This window comes from Crinia signifera, chromosome 6 (assembly GCF_055691185.1).
Source record: "Crinia signifera chromosome 6, ASM5569118v1, whole genome shotgun sequence".
Taxonomy (NCBI): domain Eukaryota; kingdom Metazoa; phylum Chordata; class Amphibia; order Anura; family Myobatrachidae; genus Crinia; species Crinia signifera.
In genome coordinates, this window is record NC_139222.1 from 214323780 (window position 1) to 214330040 (window position 6261).

Consider the following 6261-nt stretch of genomic DNA (forward strand, 5'->3'; position numbering starts at 1 on the left):
CCTTTTGAAAAAGTGACAAAAAAAAGATGCGCAGGGGTGTATATACTCCTTGGTGATGATGGAACTCGCTAGGGGTCCCCACAAAAGAGGAACACAGTCGCAATCAAGGTAGCCCATTTTTCTCACAACTTACAGAGCGGGTCTGATCAAGTAGTGGTGAGGGGAGGAGACAGAGGTGTCCACTCTAGATCTGGCTGCACAAAATGCCCCTCAGCTTCTATATATACCAGTGCATCCTGTGTCTTTTTTAAATGAATTAGCCCTGGCCTGTGCTCAACACTGCCCTGTGCTTGCCCATTGTTCAAACATGCAGTTATTACTCCGATACTGAAAAAAACAGAATTCTGACCCAAGCTCTCTCTCTCAGAATACCATACCATCTCTCAGCTTCCATGCACCTCCAAACTACTTCAAAGACTTGCCTACACTCGCCTTACACACTTTCTTAACTCGCACAACTTATTGGACCCGCTTCAGTCAGGCTTTCATTCACAACACTCCACTGAGACAGCACTGACTAAATTTGTGAATGATCTGGTCACTGCTAAGTCTAGGCCACTATTCACTACTAATTCTTCTAGATCTCTCTGCTGCTTTTGATGCTGATGACCACACACTTCTCATACAGGGCCAGATGTACTAACCTTGAAAAGTGATAAAATGGAGAGTGATAAACCACCAGCCAATCAGCTCCTACCTGCCATGTTAAAGGCTGTGTTTGAAAAATGACAGGAATGAGCTGATTGGTTGGTGGTTTATCACTCTACTATTTCTATTTTATCACTCAATGCTTAGTACATCTCACCCACAAACACTACAATGTTGTAAAGACATTTAAGGTCTTAAAGACACAGCCCTCTCTTGGTTCTCATCTTACCTATCTAACCGCTCTTTTAGTGTTCGTTTCTCTGATTCAACTCCTCTTCGCTACCTCTTTCAGTTGGATTACCTCAGGGTTCAGTTTTAGGTCCTCTGCTTTTCTCAATCTATAACTCATCTCTTGGTTAACTAATCAGCTCTTTTGAATTTCAGTATCATCTGTTTGTGGATGATACTCAGCTCTAAAGATGGAGCCACTGTCATCTATCCCTATAATAGGATTAAGTGAGAAACTGGATTACTCTGCTAATCCCCTACTGTATTGTTCTATGTATTGTATTGCATCTTAGAACAATAATTATATAATTATATTTCCGCCAATAAATAGTAGTTACCAACCTGATATCTCCATTGCTGTTGAGAATATGACAATCACTCCTACCTCTCAAGCTCGCTGCCTAGGTGTTATCGTTGACTTTGAACTTTCCTTTGTTCCCCACATTCAATCTGTCTCAAAATCATGCCACATACAGCCAAAAAAAACATATGAAAAATGTGTTCTTACCTTACAAAAAACACTGCAAAAACTGTAATCCATGCTCTCATCATCTCACACATTGATTATTTTAATAATCTCCTTATTGGCCTTCCCCAATACAGTCCATCATGAATGCAGCTGCAAGGCTAATCTTCCTCGCCAGACATTCATCGTCTGCAAAGCTACTATGTCAGTCACTTCATTTGGTTACCTGTATTCTACCGTGTTCAATACAAAATCCTTTTACTTACACACAAAGCCATAAACCAAACTACACCAACATTAATTTCTTCTCTTATCTCAAAATATCATCCAACCTGACCTCTACACTCCTCCCAAGATCTGCGTCTCTCATTCACACTCATTACTTGCTGCCATTCCCGATTGCAGGACTTTCTTCGGGCTGCACCCACTCTGAAAAATGCCCTCCCAAGCACAATAAGACTCTCCTCCAGTCTCCAAACCTATAAGCGTTCCCTGAAAACTCACCTCTTCAGGCAAGGTTATCAAATTTCAGAACCAGCCACTTAACCCAATCTCATCCCCACTATACAGTCCACACATATCCACTCTTTTCTTCACTTTTTCCATCCTCCTGACCCATGGCCAAACTGCTGGGTCGCCTTATCTTACAGCACACCAGGAACCTTTGCATTCTGGTGGACTTTATGCAATAAAAAATATCTATCCTTGTGTATCAATGCCTGTTTTCCTATAGATTGTAAACTTGCGAGCAGGGCTCTCTTACCTTTGATTGTCTGTAAATACCCAGTTTGTTGTATCTCTCTGTCTCCTTTGTAAAGCACAATGGAATATGCTGCGCAGAGGCGTAGCTACCGTAAGGCAGCCACCGCGGCTGCTTGGGGGAGCAAGCGCCAGCGGGGCGCCCCCGGTGCCCGGGCACTCTGGTCAGACCCCCCCTTACCCCTCTGCATGCCGCCGCCACCGCATTCAGTTCACCGCAGATAGCCTCCGGGCTCCGTCTCCTGCAGTAATGAAAAATGTCACGACAAAATGGCTGCCCCCTAATAGCAGACAGTTTTTACGGATGCTAGAGGAGGCCACCGCCTCCTCTAACATCCCTAAAAAAACTGTCTGCTGTACGGGGGCAGCCATTTTGTCGTGTCATTTTTCATTACTGCAGGAGACGGAGCCCGGAGGCTATCTGCGGTGCCGGACTGAATGCGGGGCCGGTGGCGGCGGCATGCGGAGGGGTAAGGTAATTTTTTGGCGGGGGGGCTCCACAATATTAGTTACGCCTCTGATGCTGCGCTATATAAGAAACTGTTATTAAATAATAATAATAATAAATAACATCACTAAAATATCAGTCATCGTTGTTTTTGACTTATTTGACTCATATTTATTATTATTTGTATATTATATATATATATATATATCTATTTGAAGACTGGCACTCGACCCGGCTGTTCAGGGGTTACTTTGCCTGGGTGCCTTCCTGGCTCGCTCAGCAGAGAAACAGAAGATAGCAGATAGGTATGGCGGCACTCCCAGGACGTCACAACAAGAAAATAATTCCACACAGGGACCCGCTGATGTGGTTCAACGTTTCAGTCTATTGAGACTTTTTTCAAGAACAGAGGCATACAAATTACAACTGTACATGTGCCTGCATATATACATAGTGAATAAATGACCAAACACTTACCAGCTGGGCTCCGGAGCAGCCCGCCGAGAAGGCTTCGCGCTCCCCACTGACGTTACTCGATCAGCTGGGTGATCGGCGGCAGCGGCTCTGATGAAAAACACGCCCATCTGGGGGAGTGTCTGTGTTGCTAAGCCACAGACACGCCGCTGACGGACGTTGTCTGTTGGTAGAGTCGTTGCCATGGCGGCTGGGCTGTCCGGGGACTCCAGTTAGTATGGTCTGTAAAAAAGTGTGACAAACGTAAACATAATATAAATCATAATCTTTGAGAGGACAGTGTTACATTGGACACTGAATTAAGATGTGGGTATGCTAAATATAATCAAAAAGAGAAAAAAACATAAAGACTTTGTCTCTCCCCTTACCTAACCTTCATTTCCCTATTTTTCATATTCCACCTTTCATCTTTTTGGCATGTTATAGCTGTTTTAGTATTTTAGCTTTGACAGTTATATCGTCTAGTATTTAAATGAGTCTAGAGAACCAACCAATCATGCAAACTGTGTTTGGTTTGTTGTCACCATGTATTGTATTTTTACAGTGTTGTCCTTTCATCGTGCATGGACATGTCCCGCTGGTCCCCATTTTTTCATTTAATAATAATGTTTTTGATTTTTCAATGTTTTAATTTAATTAATTGTCCTGTACAGTACTATATCCCCACAATAGGATTCTTCAAGTTCTCTTTCCCCTAGTTTTCCAGAAATTGAAACAAAAAATACGTTTTTCCAAAAAATACTTTTTTTCTAGAATCGACACAACTGAAAGCGACTTGTTATCTTTACAAGTCATAACAGTGCAACCCCTTTCCTATAGTCATTATATTATATAATTTTCATCTCCCCATTGTCCTTCAGTTCTACCTTAACTGATACATTGACATGGGGTTTCCTTTTTTGTCATGTGTTGACACGGGTGAAGTCGACTTACATTGCTGGGAATAGAATTCGTTCCCCCGAGTTTTTGTGCAGTTGGTGCCTTTAACTCCGATTTGATTGCACAGCAATCTTACCCTAAGGAATATTCACCTATGCGGCACTTTGCCCTCTATTGGTCGACATGTCCTAGTAAACAGACCTGTCGAACCACCGCAGACTTAAACCCAGTGTTACTGGGAACGATGTTGTCTTTTAAACATGTATTGTCTTTATGTATTTTTTCTCTTTTAGATTATATTTAGCATACCCACATCTTAATTCAGTGTCCAATGTAACACTGTCCTCTCAACGATTATGATTTATATTATGTTTACGTTTGTCACACTTTTTTACAGACCATACTAACTGGAGTCCCCGGACAGCCCAGCCTCCATGGCAACGACGCTACCAACAGACAACGTCCGTCAGCGGCGTGTCTGTGGCTTAGCAACACAGACGCTCCCCCAGATGGGCGTGTTTTTCATCAGAGCCGCTGCCACCGATCACCCAGCTGATCGAGTGACGTCAGTGGGGAGCGCGAAGCCGTCTCGGCGGGCTGCTCCGGAGCCCAGCTGGTAAGTGTTTGGTCATTTATTCACTATGTATATATGCAGGCACATGTACAGTTGTAATTTGTATGCCTCTGTTCTTGAAAAAAGTCTCAATAGACTGAAACGTTGAACCACGTCAGCGGGTCCCTGTGTGGATATATTTTCTTGTTGTGACGTCCTGGGAGTGCCGCCATACCTATCTTCTATATATATATATATATATAAATATATATATATATATATATATATATATATATATATATATAGGATAGTGAAGAAACAACAGCGGCACTCTGGGGATTTTTAGAAAAAATATATTTTCAGCAAAAAAAGCTTCCAACGTTTCGGGGTATGTGACATCCCTTTGTCAAGGTTATACGTACGACAAAGGGGTGTCACATACCCCGAAACGATGGAAGCTTTTTTTGCTGAAAAATATCGGATTATACTCACCGATAATTCCTTTTCTTCTTAGAGACCATGGCAGCCTTAACATTGGGATTTCATCCCTCCTCCTCGTAATTAGACAGGTTACTTTTTTCCCAGGGACCTCCCCTTCCTGTATAAATCCCTGCTCCTCCCAGACCCTGGTGTCTTTTCGAGTGTCTCCTTCCATTCCTGGGAAAAAAGAACACAAAGGGAGGGCAAACCATGGCTGCCATGGTCTCTAAGAAGAAAAGGAATTATCGGTGAGTATAATCCGATATTTTCTTCTACGATCCCATGGCAGCCTTAACATTGGGAAAATACCAAAGCCAAAAGAAAGGGAGGGACACAATAGCATGTTCTATAGATTTTTACTTTTTAAACACACTCTGCAAAACTTGACCCCCAAATTGAGTTCTTGATACATCTAGCTCATAATGCCTTGAAAAGGTATGAACTGAGGACCAAGTAGCAGCGTCGCACAGATCCTTGACTGATGCATTCGCCTTCAGAGCCCAGGACGTCGCCGTAGCCCTCGTGGAGTGTGCCGAAATGATTGCCGGAACTTCTCTTCCTTTCAATTTATATGCAAATGAGATAACTTCTCTCAACCATCTAGCGATGGTCTGCTTGGTAGGTGTAAGCCCCTTTCTGGCTCCCTCCAGGATGATGAACAGGCTTCTTGATTGCCTAACTTCCTCCATTCTTTGTAGGTAAATGGTAATACATCTTACCACGTCCAGTTTGTGTAACAATTCTTCTTCTTCACTCTGTGGGTCAGGATAGAATGAAGGCAGTGAGATTTCCTGATTGAGGTGAAATTCAGAAATCACCTTTGGAACGAAATGTGGATTTGTCTTTAAAACAATTCTTCCTGGAAGTATCTTTAAATAAGGTTCTTCAGCCCAAAGGGCTTGTAGTTCACTGACTCTTCTTGCCGATGTTATGGCAACTAAGAATACTGTCTTCCATGTTAAATATCTCAACGAAGTCTCGGACAAGGGTTCAAATGGAGGTTTCATTAAGGTCGTCAGAACTAAATTCAGATCCCATGATGCTACTAGCGCTCTAATTGGAGGTCTCATCCTTTTAATTGCGTTACAGAATCTTATAATCAACTGTTCTTCTGCTAACCTCCTCTCCACCAGAACGCTCAAGGCTGAGATCTGCACTTTTAATGTAGAGTTGGCCAGACCCTCGGAGAACCCTCTACACAGGAACTGTAGAACCTCTGCTGTGGATGTCTCTTGGATTGGTAAAGTTACCCCTCTCCAGTTGATAAAGGTACGCCATACCCTATAGTAAATATTCGAAGAAACGTTCTTCCTTGCTTGTAGCAGG